The sequence below is a fragment of the Manis javanica genome, chromosome 2 (genome assembly GCF_040802235.1).
Source record: "Manis javanica isolate MJ-LG chromosome 2, MJ_LKY, whole genome shotgun sequence".
Classification (NCBI taxonomy): domain Eukaryota; kingdom Metazoa; phylum Chordata; class Mammalia; order Pholidota; family Manidae; genus Manis; species Manis javanica.
Window position 1 is genome coordinate 23,823,408 of NC_133157.1, and position 18,290 is coordinate 23,841,697.

General features: G+C 46.0%; 1 long non-coding RNA gene across 1 annotated transcript in view; it reads left to right on the forward strand.

Moving 5' to 3' along the window:
- The window catches only part of LOC140847182 (uncharacterized), an 80,020-nt gene extending 63,404 nt beyond the window's left edge, over nt 1-16,616 (forward strand). Inside the window, exon 3 of the long non-coding RNA XR_012126894.1 lies at nt 16,324-16,616. This is a non-coding gene — a long non-coding RNA (uncharacterized lncRNA). The remainder of the gene's footprint in view (nt 1-16,323) is intronic.
- The last annotated feature ends 1,674 nt before the right edge of the window (nt 16,617-18,290 follow it).

The following is an 18,290-nucleotide window of genomic DNA, read 5'->3' on the forward strand; positions in this document are numbered from 1 at the left end:
GGACTGAGGATTGAAAACCACGGGCCTATAAGACAGAATCTATATTCCTTATACCGGCATTCAAGGCCATTGAAATCCATGAAGTGACTCCTTACTTTTGTGACCATATCTTAGGTGCTTAGAAGGAACTTGGCCTTCATATCAAGCTGCCATTGTTTTCCAAGAATGCCAGGCCATCTCACAGCTCCTTGACAGTTCTCCTTCCCCATTGTTCCCTCTGCCTTCTGGATTCTCACTCATCCTTCAATCCAAATGTCGCCTTCCCAGTGGTGCTTTCAAGTCCCCCACACACACCTCCACCTGCTGTGGTGGCTCATGACACTTTGCTGATCACCTTAGCATACTAAGTCACACTTACTGAGCTCTTACAATGGATTGGGAGCCCTTCTAACTGCTTTACATAGACTGTTTCATTTTATCCTCACCAAAGTGTTGTAAGATAAGGATATTTATGATGCCAAGGGTATAGATCCAGAGGGGAACACTGAGATTCTGGGAGTTGTGATGCTGGAGAGGATTCCTGCAGGACCCACACAATCATGTGGTTCTTCACGTGTCCTTTTCCTCAGTAGACCTGAGAGCTTTCCTGGTGTCGGGGGGGAGGGGCAGGGATGGAGTGTTACAGGCCTCTGTGATCTCCTCCGAGCAGAGCTGCATGGATTCCAGCTCCTAGCGGGTAGAGGAAAGCATTTGTTTGCATGACGAGGATACACACCAGCCTAGAGGGCGAAGGAAGGTACCGTGGTCTCAGTCAGACATCTTCATCTCTCCCCCACAGCAATTTATCCCCAAGACTGTACTCGGAACCTCCTTGCTCCTTCTAAAGCTCCTGTGTTTCCCTTTGTGAGGAAAAACTGTTAATAGTTAACTTTTCTCAAGGACTTCCCACAACTAATTTAATCCTGGAATAAGCCTATGAGCTTCGGTTGCCATGGCTTGAGCACCCTGCATTATATAATATCGCATAGCCTTTCCGGTGAGCCCCTGAGGGTCTCCGGGACAGGACCCTCGCCGGCTTTGCCTCCTCGCTTCTGCAGCCTCCTGCCTGCACCGGACGCGAAGGAGAAGTCCTGTTATAGCACATGCGCAGGGCCGTGCGGACATGCCCATTAGGAGCGGCGGCCTGGTGTTTTCCCCAGCTGGGCCCGGGCCCTGTGGTCCTGTGGTCAGCCTCAGGGTTGACCTTCACGTCTAGGACCTGCCTTTGGATCTGCCTCCTCCCAGGAGTCCAGGTTTATAAACAGAAAACAAACAGAGCAAATAAAAACATTATCTCATTGATGCTTGAGTCAGCTGCTCCAGATGTCTTGGGGGGACAGGGAGGGGATGCTGCAGAGCCGGTAGGAGCTCAGCCTGGCCTGAGGTGGCGGCAGGGTGTATGGGAAGTGAGGACTCCTCCTCAGATCTGGGTGTCTGCAGCCAGTGGGGCTGCCTTCACTGGCCTCCCACCAACCTGCCCCTCCCAGCTGGCCACAGTGGACACCTGCCACCTCCTGGGCATCCAGCTGGTACCTCTGAATCCCCATAGACACAGGGCAGCTGCTCAGTTTGATAAATGGAGTTGTTGAATTAAGTACCATATACCTATTATCTCACTTAACCTCCCTAAATTGCCTGTGGGATCAGGCTTACCAGCTCCACTTCACAGATGAGAGGCCAAAGCCCAGGACTTTAAATGATGTGCCCACAGTCAGGAGCAAATAAGCGGAAAGACCCGGACTTAACCCTAGGTCTTTTGTCCCTAGCGTCTGGGCTTGTTCCAGTCCACCCCACCAAGAAGAGGCTGACAACCTGGGAGCTGGGAGCAAACTCCTCAGTTCTCCTCCTCTGCAAGGGACATTTATAAGGATAGAAGGGGGAACAGTTTAAAAATGAAGTCAGCTTGTGTTTCCCAAACCCACACCCCTTTGTTGTTGAGCTTTGGCAGAAAGAGCACTTGCCTGGGAGTCAGGGCATCTGGGTTTGAGAGCCAGAATCCCTTTCTACTAACCTGTTCTGTGCACTCAGCAAAGTCGCCTTCCCTCTCTGAGCTGCGGTCCCTATGATCATAAGCGAGTGCCTTTGAGATGAGCCCTGAGCCCAGGAAACCCATGTGGCTGTAACTTCCAGTCCCACATTAGGTGTTCCACGTTTTAGAGAAATATTAACCCCTTTGCCTCTTTTAAACCATCCACAGACGTGAAACTTCAGTCAACTCTATGGGTTCACGCAGCGCCCCTTCACTGAGCAAAACTCAGGGTGAGAGACGTTCAGCTAAGCAGCTGCTGGGCTCAGCCTCTCCACGTGAATTTTCCTTCCCTCCCAGTGATGTTACAAAGACACAGAAACTCTGAGAACTGGGATCCATTCTCCTATTTTTCTCATGTGTTTCAGGATTTGGCTCTCCCCAGCTTTTCATTCCCCAGACGTGATTCAGAGCAGAAGTCTCATTACATCTTGACATTTTCCACCCAGTCTGAGAGTGCTGCACGGGGGCCTGTTCTGAGGCTCTCTTGCTGTGTGTACTCAGTAACTAATTAATGCTAGTAGAGGAACAAGTGTAGCCTCGAGATTGCTGCCAAAGACCAACAGCATCCAATTCTACTGGAGGTCAGAGAGGGTGGGTCAGAGTCTGGCAGAGGCCAGCTGAGCAAGGCCGTGACATGGCAGGGAGGCGGGGGAAGGTGGCGGATGTGCAGTCGGGATTGGGGGGAATGGGTTATATTGCAGGGGAGAAGTCTAGCTAGACTTAGAAGAGAATTTAGACTTAAGGTTATGGGAGTGATATCTTCTCCCCTCCCTTCTGTTTGCTAACATCATACCTCCTGGCCTAACCTCAAATTATAACGTATCTGGGACTTTTAGGGGGATCTGTCATTGTGGGTCAGGCCAAATGAATGGAAGACCTCCATTGCCACAAAAATTCAATTCAATAATTTGATTTGCATTCACTGAGTGAGCCCCTTCTCTGGTGAGGACAGCACTGATGGAGAAGTGAATGACTCACGGTCCCTGGTCTTAGAGAATGGACCAGTCAAAGGAGGAGCAGAAGCGGAAACAGGAAGATGTCAAAGTATTGTATAAGCTATAGAGGACCCAATGGGAAGGGACCCAGCTCTGGCTAGAGATGTTGGGAAAGGCTTTCTGGTGGAGGAGACATTGAGATGGGGCTTGAAGGCTGCGTGGGAGAAGGGAAAGCTCTGAAGGGCTTTTGAGACTCTGCATGGCATGACACTGAGAGCAGGCGTCTCACCATGTGCCTCTCTTATCTTGCCCTGGTCCCAGGGTCATGCAGAAGTGTGGCCGTGTGGGAGCCCAAAGTAGTTCAGCTGGCTCAAGATGCTGCAGGCAGCTGCAGATGGTGGAGGGGTGACTGGAACTCGCTGGGCTGAATGCAAGGGCAGTGCCGGGTCATAAAGGATGTCCTCATCAGGCTAAGGACTTGGGATTTCATCCTCTGGACCTGCATTATTCATTGTGATAGTATATCCAGCCACCTGAGACAATTCAGATCAACTTAAGTTAGAAATTCAGCTCCTTGGTGGCACGAGTAATTGAGTGCTCATAGCTACAAAGGTCTAGTGGCTCTTGTACTGGGCAGTGCAGACACAGACCTTTTCCACCCTTGCAGAAAGCTCCACTGGCCAGTGCTGCTCTAGCAATGGGAACCACTGAAGGCTTATGAACTGAGAAGCAAGAGTTAGATCTGTGTATCAAGTGATGCATTAGGGTCTGGCCCTGGAGAGACAAGATCACAAGGTCATCTGGGGCCTTTTCAGTGAGTCCAGCTAAACCCGGATGAGGATGGAGAAAGGAAGGAGTGCTGGCCTTCTGTCACTCTCCGTGAGCCTTGGTGACGATGGAGAAGGGAAGGACAGTGTGGAGAAGGGCTGCCCTTGAACCAGGGGAACAAGTCCCCCCAGAGCTGTTGCCCTTGGGGGCAGAGGGGCCCCTGCTCTTCCTTCAGTCGTCGGGCTTGGCACCTTCCCCGTGTCCGCTTGCGCTGGTGCTGCACGATCCCGCGGCTCCACTGCACCAGCAGCGACTCAGATCCAGCTTGTCTGGCTTCCAGTTCCTCTGTGGCGCTTGGTAGCTGGATGATTTGTGAACGTTTTGCAGTTTCTCTCTCCCTCTGTTTCCTGTGTAAAGTGGGGATCATGGCAGCACCTACACTGTGGAGTTTTCAGGGTCAAATGAGATAATATTCACAACACACTTAAAACAGAATCTGTCTCAGAATAAGCCTCAAAAATAAGTAGAAGCTCATGTCACTTCCTCTCCGGTGGCCTTGGAAAGTGTATTTCAAATTTTCTGTGTTTCCAGTCCCTCATCTCTGAAATGGGGCTCGTGCTAGTACCACCTCATGAAGTGATTGTGATAGTTCAGTGACACCATGTATGGAACTGTGGGGTAAATGGAAGTTTGCACCCAGAATTCCCCACCCTATTTGCATAGTGGTAGGCCACCGCAGCGCCAGCCCCGCAGCTGGGGTAAGGGGTGGAAAGAAAACAGCCATTCTCTCCTCTCCTCCATTCCTGGTATGTCATTGGTCTGGTGCTAGGCCGTCACTGCCAGCAAGGACCCGCCCAAGGAGTTCCTCTCTGGAGGGGCTGGGAGAAAAGCATGGGCCACAGCGCTAGAGGACGGTTGGAGGAAGGACTGGCTTAGCAAACCCAAGTGAACTGTGAGCAATAACAGTCTATCCCAATCCGCCCTTTCCCTTGTCTTGCTTCGGTTGCGCTGGATTTGCCAGGAACTTGCCCTGGGGTGGGGGGTGGGGGGGCGCTCCGGGGGAGGCGCTCCCAGAGCTACAGAAGAAGACTTAGAATCCCCCCTGGCCCATGGGAAGTAGCAGTAGTGTGAGTCCTCATTGCTGTGGCCATTAACGTCAGTACTGTTGTTACTGTCCTTGGGGAAGCAAGGCCATCCTCTGATTCTCTCATACTGGAATATTCTCTCCCTTCCCCGTGTTGACCCCTCGAAAGGTGGCAGTAGTAAGAACGCTGCCTTGGAGTTGTTTTTACATCCCCATGAAAGCATTTTCTGTTCCTCTTCATGTTTCTGGGGGCCTCTCCCAGCTCATCTTCCAAACTGTTCGGGATAATACACTAGAAGTAGCTTGACATAAGTACGGGAGCTTTGGGGATTTCAAAATCTTTTTTGTTCTCTTTTCAACAAAGTCTGGCTTCTAAGACTCTTGACTTACTACAACCAGGAGGAAGATGTCAGGAGCTGGACACAGTGCTGTTTTTCTCTTTGTTTTATTGCTCAAAACGTTTTAATTCTTTCCCAGGAAACTGGATGCCTTCACCTAGGCAGGGGAGGAAGGCTCTGTCTAAAGATATGTGGGAAAAGAATGCACCACTCATCATCTTATTGAGAATCATACTGGCCCATGACGTACATGTCTATTGAGTTCATGCTGTAGGCCCAGGGTTTCAGCTCCAAAGTCTGAACCCAGGATGAGCTGACACAGGCCCTTTATTCTGTTTTTCACAGGTTTGTGTGGGGGTGTCCCTTCACACAGGGCTTACTGATAACCCCTCTGAATTTCACCTGGGTCTCTCCAGAAAGGACAGCCTCAAACAGGCAGCAAGTGTATATCAGAGTCCCCTGGCCGATGGCCCACATGGCTGGGGAGCTGGTAACTGATGAAAGAGACACCCATGTTTTTTAAAGCCCTTTAATTTCTGTCTCTAATCCCCCACATTCTTCCCCGCATGGTCATGCATATAAATTAGATATCATTATGCCATTCACCACTCTGCTCTTCTGATCACCCTAACATTCCAGGACATTTTGCTGTTTCTGCACCAAGAAGAGCCTGGGTGGGGGGGTGTGGGGGACCCTGGGATTAATTTGAAGTTACTGACCTCAAAATGGGTGGGGTAGGAGCTGGCTTCTGCCTGCCAGACATGAGGCCAGACCCTCTGGGAATTTATTTGGACACCCTCACTAACTCCAGGCCATTGCTCAGCAAGACAGGTGTTATGTTTTTGAAATATAGGAAGGACAACAAAACTTGGAGACCCAATGCTTATGCAGCTTATGAGAGATAGAGCTCAAATTTGAATCTGTATCTCCAGCCCAAAAAGCCCTTCATTTTGTGGAATGTCGCATGGCACCTTCTGGGCTCTGTAGGCTTACCGAGTTGGGAGGCCTTGAGAACAAGTTATAGCACTGGTATCACCCAGAGTCCCTATCCATCCCCCAAATTTAGGGAGAACATATCATTTACCATCCACACTGGAGACTTCTAAAAGGGAAAACTTGAGCTGTGTATTAATAATTACATCTATGCCACAAGTGAAAATTAGGACATATGGTCACCCTTCCCAAATTGGCCTGGAGGGTGAATGATCTAACTTGCCCAAATAGTTCATAGTCCAAAGCTCCCCGTAGAGGTCAAGGGTTGAGACTTCGACATGACAGTGAGTGTTTATTGGTAGGCAGTGAGGTGAGAATCAGATTGTGGGTGAAGCAGAGGTCTAACAAGGGTGAGCTCTTAACTAAAGATTTCTGGTTATAAAAGCTACTCATTGGAAAAGATGTGGAAGAGGCAAAGAAAGAAAAGGGAAATCTCTGATAATCCTGGCATAGTCCCTTTCAATATTTTCTATAAACCTATATATTTTCTAGATATTGAAATGGAAATTATAGTTTTATATCCTATTTTTTTTCACTTAAAAATTTAAATGAGCATTTTCCAGCATCTCTGGTTCTTTAAAAATAATTTATTGTCTACCTAATTTTGTACTGCAAGATGTAACAATACTTAAGCAGTCCCTTTCTCTGTGGGCATAAAAATTTGCCTCCAATTCTTTGGTTCCATAAATGATGCCACAGTGGATCACAAAAATCAATCTCTGTCCCTATTGATTTTAGGTTGTGTGGTCTATGCTACCCTTTTCCTCTTCTTCCTTCCCTGAAAAAAATGTGATACCTGGAGCTGGGCCTGCCATTTTTTGATGATGAGGTGCTGAGCGTGAATTAAAGGCCAGAGAAATTACATGATCCCTGGCCTTGACAACTGATGAAGCATTGAAACAATTCCAGAAGCCAAACTTAACGTATATGAGAAAATCACCCTCTGAGTAATTAAGCCACTGTGTCTCATCGTGTCTCCTTCCCTGCAGTTGAACGCTTTTCTGCCTGATAATATTGGGACAGGGGAAGAAGTTGAATAGAGAAAGACAGAATGGCCTTTAATGGGCTGAGAAAAAGGGAAAGAGAGTAGGCCTGTAAATGCTTATAACTAACTATTTTTTTCTAATGATCCCTGACATACTTTTTCATCACCTTTTATATGTAAAACAGTAGAAAACACCTTGAGTTCTGCTCTGCTAGCTACTTACCTCCCTCATCCATTTTTACTGTCAATTCCTTTCCCATACTACTTATCACAGATCAATTTTGTTCTTTGAAATCCAGATTCCCATGAGTGCTTAAATCTTATGCATAAGCAATCCTGTGTATATAAGAATTGTGTAGTAGAGCAACTCGTGGTGGTTCAAAATTAGCAGTCCACCTATTAAAACACATCTATGCTACATCAAACTAAAAAGCTTCTGTACAGCAAAGGACACCATCAGTAGAACAAAAAGGCATCCTACAGTATGGGAGAATCCATTCATAAATCACTTATCTGACAAGGATTTAACATCCAAAATATATAAAGAACTCATATGCCTCAACACCCAAAAAGCAAATAATCTGATTTAAAAAATAGGTGGAGGACATGAACAGACACTTCTCCAAAGAAGAAATTCACATGGCCAACAGGCACATGAAAAGATGCTCCACATTGCTAATTATCAGGGAAATGCACATTAAAACCACCTCACATCAGTTAGGATGACCAACATCCAAAAGACAGAGAACAACAAATGCTGGAGAGGATGCAGAGAAAGGGGAGCCCTCCTACACTTCTGGTGGGAATGTAAATTAGTTCAACCATTGTGGAAAGCAATATGGAGGTTCCTCAAAAAACTCAAAATAGAAATACCATTTGACCCAAGAATTCCACTCCTAGGAATTTACCCAAAGAAAACAAAATCTCAGATTCAGAAAGACATATGCACCCTTACGTTTATCACAGCACTATTTACAATAGCCCAGACATGGAAGCACCTAAGTGTCCATCAGTAGATGAATGGATAAAGAAGAAGTGGTACATGAAGAAAAAAAATCCTACCATTTGCAACAACATAGATGGGGCTAAAGGGTATTATGCTCAGTGAAATAAGCCAGGCGGAGAAAGACAAGTATCAAATGATTTCCCTCATTTGTGGAGTGTAACAATGAAGCAAACCTGAAGGAACAGAAGAGCAGCAGACTCACAGACTCCAAGAAGGGACTAGTGGTTACCCAAGGGGAGGGGTGGGGAGGAAGAAGGGGACTGAGGGGCATTATGACCGGGACACATGGTGTATGTGCGGGGTCACAGGGAAGAGAGAGAAAACAAGTAGTGACTTTGTGGCATCTTACTACGTTGATGGACAGTGACTTCAATGGGGTATGGGGGGGACTTGATAATATGGCTGAATGTAGTAGCCACAATGCTTTTCATGTGAAACCTTCATAAGAGTGTATATCAGTGATACCTTAATAAAAAAACAAACACATCTATGAAAGTTCCTCAGGCAGCAAAGACCAGCCAGAGCAAGAAGAAGCATGCAAGAGTCTTGTGCCCACCACGGACCGAGGAGCACACGCTCCAGGCCTGTCCCCTGTCTCAGGGAGCACTCCTTGCTTGTCTCTGCAGTAAATCCTTGACTGCGAGCTTCTGCCTGCGCTAAAGGAACTTTGGGAAACCACGTACAGTAAGTCGGTCTCCATTCATCAAAGCAAGTGGTGATATTAGGGCATGGTGTATGGGACAGAGAATGGGAAGGGAAACATTTAGACCTACTATTTACAAGGCAATATGCAGTTATTCTCTAGTTTTTCTTAGGTACCTCTTGTTATAGTGATTTTTGCACGGTGAAGCACATGTCACTGATACTGATATTGCCCAACATGTTGCTAATGCTCAGGGAAGGCTGGGGGGTTCGCAGTCACTAAGAACCTAAAACCTGGAGTCAAATCCTTACTCCATCACTACGGAGTTGTATGATCTTGGATAAATCACTCCCTGATCCTGTTTCTTCAATACTAACATGGAAACAATATCTGTGCCCACATCACAGGGCTGTGGTGAGGGTAAAATGAGGCCATCTGTGTAAAAACATGCCACACAGAGGCCAGCGCACAGTACCTGAGCTTTCCTTCCCAGGATTATTCCCGTCCACCATGCTCCCCGAGAATCTCAGCCCCTTGCTCCCTCCTTGCCCCTGCCTCTACCCCTCTGCCCCTATTCCCGCAGTCCCAGGCCCTGGATGGAGGATGGAAGTGGGGAAGGTGGGCTGAGTCCTCTGTCATGTCTGTAACCAGTAACCATATATTAGCAGAGCTCATTTAGTTTGTTTTTAAACAAAAGGAGTCTTGGAAAGGGAGTGTGAATGCCTTCATTTACTGGTTGAAGGAATTTGCTTGTCATCTGGAAACCACCCTCATTTTCCCCACATTCGGAATCTCCGCTTTGGTGAGCTTGGAGTATTTCCCAAGTGCAACCTTCGTTTCCTGGGTGTGTGCATCGCGCCTCCCCAGAAGGGCAGAGAGGGCCTCTTCCCTCAGACCTCTCATCCGATCCTCCCTGTGCTTTGCTTTCTCACTCTGAAATTAGATCATTGTGTGGAATTTACCCTTTGAAAAAATTATGCACATGTTTTTATCTCTTATCTGTCTCTGTGGTCTTACAAGTTTTCTCTGCGAGATACAACTCTTCCAGTTAGTCTCCCAGACTTGATTGTCACAGTGTCGTTGTCTTTCCACTGTACCCGCTTCATCCATTTGCAAAACAAGTTCCTCCCCCGACCCTTAGCCCTGCCGTATTACCCTTTGTGTCCCTCTCATTGTTATTCCTGGAGATTCTTTCTGCATATCTGACCTTTATATTTGCACTTGCTTGAAATCTGTCCCAGAAAGGAAAGTCCCGAAAAGGCAAACCCTTGATTGCTTCAACCTGTTTCTCTCTCTCTCTCTTTTTATTGAAGTATCTTTGATATACAATCTTATATTGGTTTCAAATATACAACACAGTGGTTCCACAGTTCCCCCGTATTAGTAAATCCTCACCCCCTCTAGTGCGGTCACTATGAACCTGTCTTTTCAGCTGTCATTCATTCATTGGTCACTTCAACCTGCGCTGCTATGCTTTGCGGCAGGTGCCCTGCAGGGCAGGGCAGGTTAATGGAAATGGATTAGATCCCCACCCCACTCCACCCCCCCCATCTCAAAACTCAGCTCATCTCTTTTGGTAGCTTTACTGATACCTGTTATTCTCTTCCTCCTCAGCCAATTCCCTAGTGCATTTGGCATCTTTAGCCTTTCCTGGAACAAAAAGGGCCCTTCACAATCCAGGCCAAATCCTCAGCTCCTCACTCTCCTTTTTATTTTTCAATGTGTGGAGTGAGAATATCTCATCCATCTCCTGAAAATACCTCCTCAGTTGTCACCTACTTAGAATGTCTGGACTTAGAATGCAACATGAGATATGTGGAGTCAATAGGTGTGTGTTATAAACAGAAATAGGAGACAGAGATGATCAGATTGTCCAAAGATCATGGTTGAAATCTTGGATCCAGGTTTTGTTCCATTACCTTAGGTAAGAGATGTCGTTTCTCTAAGCTTTAATTTATTCCTCTGTGAAATGGGAACAATTGTGTCAAATCCACTGGGAGAGACACAGGAAATAATGTAGGAGAGAGATTTCTCTATAAATGTTTGCCACTGTAGAAGTGGTTATTAGGCAAATTCTTTAAAATAGATTTACTTTGAATAGTTTCAGATGCTGCTGACTTATCATAAGTCCCTGCCTTGATTTATGATCCATAGAACCCTGTAAAAGGAAAGGTATCCAACCTCCATCACCTGGTTCCTGTTCATGGTCATGTGAACCCACGGACCTGCGATCCTCTCTCACTGGTCCTCAGACACTCTGGAAATGGCCTCAGTGAGAAGCAAGATGTTTTCCCTGTTGGAAGGGAAGATAACAGATCTGGATCATCGGATTTCCCCCTCTCTATAGTGCTTCCCATCTAAGGGGTGGTTCCTTCAGCGTTTGGTTCTGGTTAATCTAGAGGCTAAGGAATGACCCATGGAGGGCAGATGAGGAGTAGTTACATGTCCCAGTGGACCCAAAATGGCCACCAGTGATGGGAAGCCCATTTCTCAGACCTTGTTCTTACCAATGGAGCCTTCCAAGTGTGAACAATGATGAGCCATGGCTTTCCTTCTTCTTGGCAGCCACTTGTCTTAAATAAAAATAGTACTGAGTCAATCTGAGGACACTGTCCCTAGTTCCAGCTCTGCGGTGTCTCCCTGTGAGCCAGCCTGTGGTAAGTCACTGCCACTCTCTGGGCCTTTAAGTCCCTTAAGCTCTATATTCTAGGATGTTATGCTGCCTTTCTTCCCCCTACCCTTGAAAAGAATCCTCAAGCCCTTCCTGCCTTCCCACTCCTCTCAGCTTTGAATGTGTTTAAATCTGAGCTAGATGGCCGAAGCTAGAATCTGGCGTCTCTGAAGTGTTCCAGGCAGAGCTGATGAGTTTATGACTCTTGCTAATGTGTGCAGGGGCATAAAGAGACTTATGCTAGGACATGGAACAGAGCTGTCTGTTAAACTGCTTGCAAAGGCAGCGTAGATGGTGAACTATTGCTCCACCAATCCAGGTTTCTACCTCATTCCCAGCACAGCAGGACCCAGGGCACTTGGAAGGCCATGTTAAGAACCGAGTTGATTAGTTCTCTGGTGAAGCATATGAAAAGGGCGCAGTGAAGAAGTGAGCCTTCAGACTCAGATCTAACCAGATTTGTCTCCATTCCTACCAGCTGTGTGACCTGGGGTATATAGTTTAATTTTTTTGGCCCTCAGTTTGCCTTTCGAGTGTTGTGACAATTAATCAATGATGGATGTTATTCAGTGCACCACTTACTAAATCAAAGCAGTTACAGCTTAAAGATGAATTGTAGCTGCTGATAGTGATTTCCTTCCAGAATATGTTATGGAAAGAGGGGAAAATAACTTCGCAGTGGAGAAACCGCACACACTGCCTCAGTGAGGCGATTAAGGTCAAAGTCAACAGCCATAAATCACGTTGACAGTATGTACCCTTGATTTGATGTGATGATACAGTTGTGGCACTTGACCTCTGTGAGATCTTCCTCTTAAACACCCATCAACCCAATATAATCAGGAGGAAAACATGAAATTCCATTAGGGGTGTATTCTATAGAATACCTGATTAGTACTCCTGAAAACTGTCAGGGTCCCCAAAACACAGAGGAAGCTGCAACTGTCACAGCAAGAGGAGCTTAAGGAGACATGATAACGAAATATAAGGAGGCATCCTGGATGGAATCTTAGAACAACACCAACAACAAAAAATTGGTAAAAACTAAGGAAATCTGAACAAAAAAAGAGAACTTTAGTTAAATAATAATCTATCAATATTAGTTCATTAGTTGCAACAAATGTGCCAATACTAATATGAGATATTAATAATAGGGGATACTGGGTACCAGGTATATGGAAACTGTCTTTTCTATAAATCTTGACGGTTCCAAAAAGCAAAGTCTATTTAAAAAATGGATTATAGTAGCTATTTTCTATAAAGACTTAACACACTTGGGTGAGATGCCCATTCAGTGCTAGGCTGAGTGATGGATGTTGAGTTATAGATGTGAGTATGGTCCTGGCCTCCCAGAGAGCAAGAAACAGTGGGAAGTCAGCCAAGTACTCAGACATTCTGTTCCCTCTTTTACGTGCTGCGACAGAGAAGGGAACAGTAGGCCACTTGGGAGGAAACTAGACCATGCTTCCACTGGAAGGCTCTGTGCTCCATCTTGAAGAACTAGTTGGAATTTGCCAGACAGGGAAGGGGCTGGCAGCATTCTGGACAGAGGCCTGAGAAGTGAGAAGGCCGTGGGGAGAGGAGTGTGGCAGAAGGCAGTGTGGAGGAGTGCAGGGAACGATACAAAGCCAGAAAAGGCAGAACTCATTTATTCCATGAGTATTTTTGAACACCTGCCACGTACCCAGCAATGTGCTAGGAATTGTGTAAGGTGAGAAAGGCAGGCATGGTCCCTGCCCTCAAGAAGTAGGATTAAGAACAAGACACAAGACATCCCAAATGATGGCATATTTGGAAATTGATCATTGACATGAAAGCATCAAACACGAAATAACAGTGAATAAATGTCCATGTATATGCAGGGAGGGGAGGGGAGCTACTTAGGTTAGATGGCTGCCTTATTTCCTAGGGCTGCTGGAACAAATTAACCACAAACTTGGTGGCTTAAAACCAACAGAAATCCATTCTCACAGTTCCGGAGGTCAGATGTCTGAAATCCAGGTGTCAGCCAGGCTGGGCTCCCTCGAAAGCTCTCGGGGAGAATCCTTCCTCGCCACATCCAGCTTCTCATGGCTGCATAACTTCCATCTCTGCCTCCACTTTCCACATCAGCATCTTCTCTCTCTGGATCTCCATGTTCCCTCCTCTTCTGAGAAGGACTAAGGACACCTGTCATTGAATTTAGGGCCCACCCTAAATCCAGGATGATGTTATCTCAAGATCCTGAATTAATTACATCTGCAAAGACCCTTTTTCCAAGTTTGGTCACCTTCACACTTTCCAGATGTTGGGAAATGACCATATCTTTTTTTGTGTGGGAGGGTGGGAGCATCACTATTCAACCCATTTCATGGCCAAGGAAGGACTTCCTAAGACGGGGACACTTAACGTGGAAAACTCTGACTTGAAAAGAACAAGAGAAGTGTTCCCAGTAGAGAGAACAACATGCCCTAAGACATAAATATGAAAGAGCTGAGTGTGTCTGAAAAGCTAAAAGGACACAAGTGAGGCCAGAACCTGATCAGCAAGCAAGAGAGGAGCCCAAGGAGACCCTGGAGGGCCGGGTAGGAAGGGCTCGGATCACAGGCGGTCCGCGGGGGCGGCGTCTCTGAACAGCTTGCCCGGCCTCCAGTCTCATCCTCCTCGTGATGTTCTCCTTTTCAGCTGCCCACTGCTTTGGAAAGCTTGTGCTCAGTGCATTATAATAACTCCTGATGACATTCTGTATGCAGGAAGGAGCCCTTTGCTTGAGTCCTGTCAGTGCCATCCAGCTGGAATGGCTGCAGCTTTATAATGCTGTGGAGAGCCCGGGTCTCAACACCAGCTTCCACGTTCAGAGCATCATGTCCCATCAGGCCCCACTGTGAGCCGCTAGCTAATGTCTTTGAACAAACCCTGCCCAGTTTTGTGTCAAGCCACTTAGGCAGCTGTGTGTTGGGGCACAAGCTCTGGCCTGCAGTTCGGGGAGCTGAGGTTGAATCCCATCTCAGGCTCTTCCCAGCACGTAATCTTGGGAAAGTCAGTTAGCCCCTCAGATTTTCAGTTTCCTCACCTGTAAAATGGAAATGAAAAGCCCAGTCTCACAGCAAGACTGTAAGGCTCAAATAAGATGATGTATTTGAAAACATTTTGTGAATTATACGGTGTTTTACATGCTGAAGGAGGTGTATTGATAGCACTGAAGCCATGGGGGTCTCTAACCATTTGCCTGGAGGCAGGAGATGCTCAGGATCCGTCATATCCCATCATGTACACATACACTTTGCACTGACAACTGCGCGTCATTGTTTGTCACTCTCCAAGGAGCTAACAGGCATCATGTCCCATTAAGATATCATCCTAGAGCAAGCTCCTGGAATGGAAAGAAACAAAATCAAATTTGTCGCTCTATAAAATGTAGTCTGACTTTGAAACTTGACCCTGTTGAAAACTTACTGAATTGAACATGGGAGAAAAGGAGAAAAAAAAAAAATTGAGTAATTAATCAGCATTTTGTCCAACCTGATTTGGTTTTAAAGGACATTCATCAAGACCAACATACCTGTCCAAGCCGATCCTGGGTGTGGACATGTGGACTTGACCGCCCCATAGTCTGCAGTCCATTCATTTGCAAACCGATTTCAGTGAAGGTAACAGTTTGTGGTAATGGGAACCATATGGGCTAGTGGCTGCTGTCAGTAAAAATAGCCAACATGGCCTGTGTGGCCGGACACAACGTCAAGCTAAAAGCAAGAAGATGAAAGCTGTGTGAAGGAAAGAAAAAAGTTGTTTCAGAAAACCAGAGACAGGAGCCTGCCTGATGGGGGAGGAGGCACCAGGGACTGGGACATGAATCCAACGGACTCCTTAATGGCAGGGACGTTGGCACGAAACACCAGCCCTCGCCAGCTTGGTTATCCACACTCTCCTGCCCCAGCAGAGAGGGGACAGAGGAGGTTCTGCCTGGGGGCAGGGCCAAGGCTCAGCATGCACACAGATCTCTGTAGGATGTCTACGGGGACACAGAAGCCTCTTTTGCCTAAATCCTGATACATGCCAGAGCCTGAAGGAACTATGCAAGGAGGTAAGGCTAGAAATTTAAAAAGAAAAAGATTTTAAGCGTAAATTTTAAGATCTTAGTCAAATGTATCCTGTTTTGTAATATGGAAAGAGCATGAATTTGAAAATGATGAGACCTGATTTAATATGACCATAAACACACCCATTGTATCATCATATGAAAATTCTTTAATCTCTCAGAGCTTCGATTTACTAGTCTGTAACAGGAGATAATTAACCAATGATCATTTTCAAGAGTACAGGAGCTGATGCTCCTTGCGTTACGTAAAATACCCTGTCCATTTGCTCATTCACCATCCATTCATTCATTCAACAAACAGTTATTGAGTACCTCCTGGGGGCCAGGCATGGTTACAGAGGAATACACCAGTGAATAAAACAGGAAAAATACCTGTTTGCCCAGAGGTTACATTCTAATTGTCAGTAAAACATACAGTTAGAAGGTGAAAAGTGCTATATAGATACAAATGAAGTAGAAAAGGGGATCAGGAGGGCAGGTATTAGGGTGCAGTGTTCAGTGGGGTGATCAATAAGGCTGTGCTAAGAAGGTGCTATTTGAATGAAGATTGAAGGAGGTGAGAGTATGAGACATGGAGCTATTTGGGGGCTAGGACCGAAAGCAGAAGCAACCACTGGAGTAAAAGTCCTGGGCAGAAGAGCCTCGGGCCCAGGGCCAGCAGAGCATCCTGTGTGGCTATAGGAAAGGGAGCCAGAAGTCAAAGGGGTGCTGTGCTGGCCTGGGGGGCTTTGGCTCCAGCTTGACTCTGCAGAAGTGGAACGTCTTGGGAAGGTTTTGAATGGAGGAGTAACGAGACTGGACTTTTTTTTAATAGGATGGCACTGCTGCTGTACTGAGAAGAGTTCCTACATGAGCAAGTGGAGAAGCAGAGAGACTAATCAGGAGGCTGCCGCAAGAATCCAGGTACGAGCAAACGGTGTCTTGGATTGGGGATGATAACATCGGAGGTGCTGAGGTGCTGGAGTGTATTATGGAAGTAGAGAGGGCCTCCAGGATTTGCTGATAGTTTGAATGTGAGTTTGGGAGAGAGGGGTCAAGAAAGAGTCCAAGGTTTTGAGCCTAAGCAACTGGAAGAAGTTGCTATGCATGGAAATGTGGAAAATTGCAGATGAAGCAGGTTGGGGAGGGGAAATTGGGTGTTCAGTGTTGCACATGTTAAGTTTGAGATGATTATTAGACATTCAAGTGGAGGTGCAAATTATGCAGGTAGATGAGAATCATAAACAGGGAGATGGTATTTAAGACCTTGAAACATTAGATCACCATGGGTGTAAATGAAGGTAGGGAAGAAAAGGTAGAGCTGTTTCTCCATCAAAGATATGCAGAGCCTAAGCAGCCTTCTACACATCTTCCAGATACATGAGCTATAAGAGCAAATACACGGAGAACCTGTGTGGACCCTGTAAGATAGATGGACAGATAAAATATTTTGTATACAAGAAAAATAAGAACCAGAGAAGTGAATTAATTTGCTCAATGTCAAAGAGCTAATGAAAAACAGCACAGGAATTCAAACCCAGGTGTCCTGACCCCAATTCGAATGCTCTTTCCACTACAGCAATCTGCCCAATGCTGTACTTAGTCCTAAGGTAGACAGGCGTCTTTTGTCCTCAATGTATTTGTCATGCTTGTCCGAGTCTGAAATCAAACCCAGGTCACTCTAGCAGTTAAGTATTCTTGTTTTCCAAGCAGGAGGTCTTGCCAGCCTTAGAAAATAAAAACATATTATGAAAAACTGCCTTTGGCAAACAAACCAAAAAAGAAATGAGAGGGATAGAGAGAATGACAAAAAAATCTTTCCTTCCCTTTTCCCCATAGATACTCACTGTCTCCTGGACTCTAAATCATCTTCTCTATCTTTGGAGGAGGTAGATGTAAGGCAGATACAATCTTCCCTGACTTCTAAATCAGGCACGAGAGGGGAATAGAAAAATTAAGTGATCTATGTGGGGTCACCAAGTGATTTGTGAATGTGACTTGGAAGGAGTCCTAGTTATTCTGCACCATTCTTTTTCTCCACAGCCAACATACCGTGACTTTATACAATGTGTACAGAAACTGATAAAAATAAATAATATTTGATAATTTGTGAAGCACTTTGTATCCACTATTGGTACAAAACGCTTTGCAAAATGGCTACTAGGTATGTTAACATCCATTCTAAAGATAAGTAAACATAGCTTGGAGAGAGTAAATAATTTGACTAAGGTTACCATAAAACAAAACATAAATGTGATTATAATCACCAGAAAATAAATATAAATTTATTTTAAAAATGCAGTTCACTTGGCTTCTCTAGGACCTACAACAATCAAGTCCAGTTCAGTTTTGGTGTCACTGTTTGGTACAGTGCGCTCCACAGTCTAACCAGCATCTGCCTCCTCCTTTTCCTGTTTGGGGAGCATCGCTCCTTCTTGAGAAACACCTAACATTCTTCCTCTCAAAGGAATGGCCTGGGTCTTCCCCATCCTGGTGTCTGTCTCCAAAGCCTTTCTGGTTTCCTGACATAGGGCAGGACATGGCAAATGTCAGCTCAGCTGCACTGAATCGAAGCTGGGGAGCTGCAGAGGAGGAGAAAGATGGTAATTGTCAGCTGGGGTAAGACCACACAGATCCTTGAATGCCAAGCTAAGCTGTGTGTCTATTCATCTGTAATTAGCAGGTTTCCAGCACCACTGCCTTGTCTCACTTCCAGGTTTTGCATCTCCATGCCGGATTGTCTTATAGAAAAGGGCTTGCTGACTAAATAAAATGGGGGTGAACATGCCTTTCTCATAAACT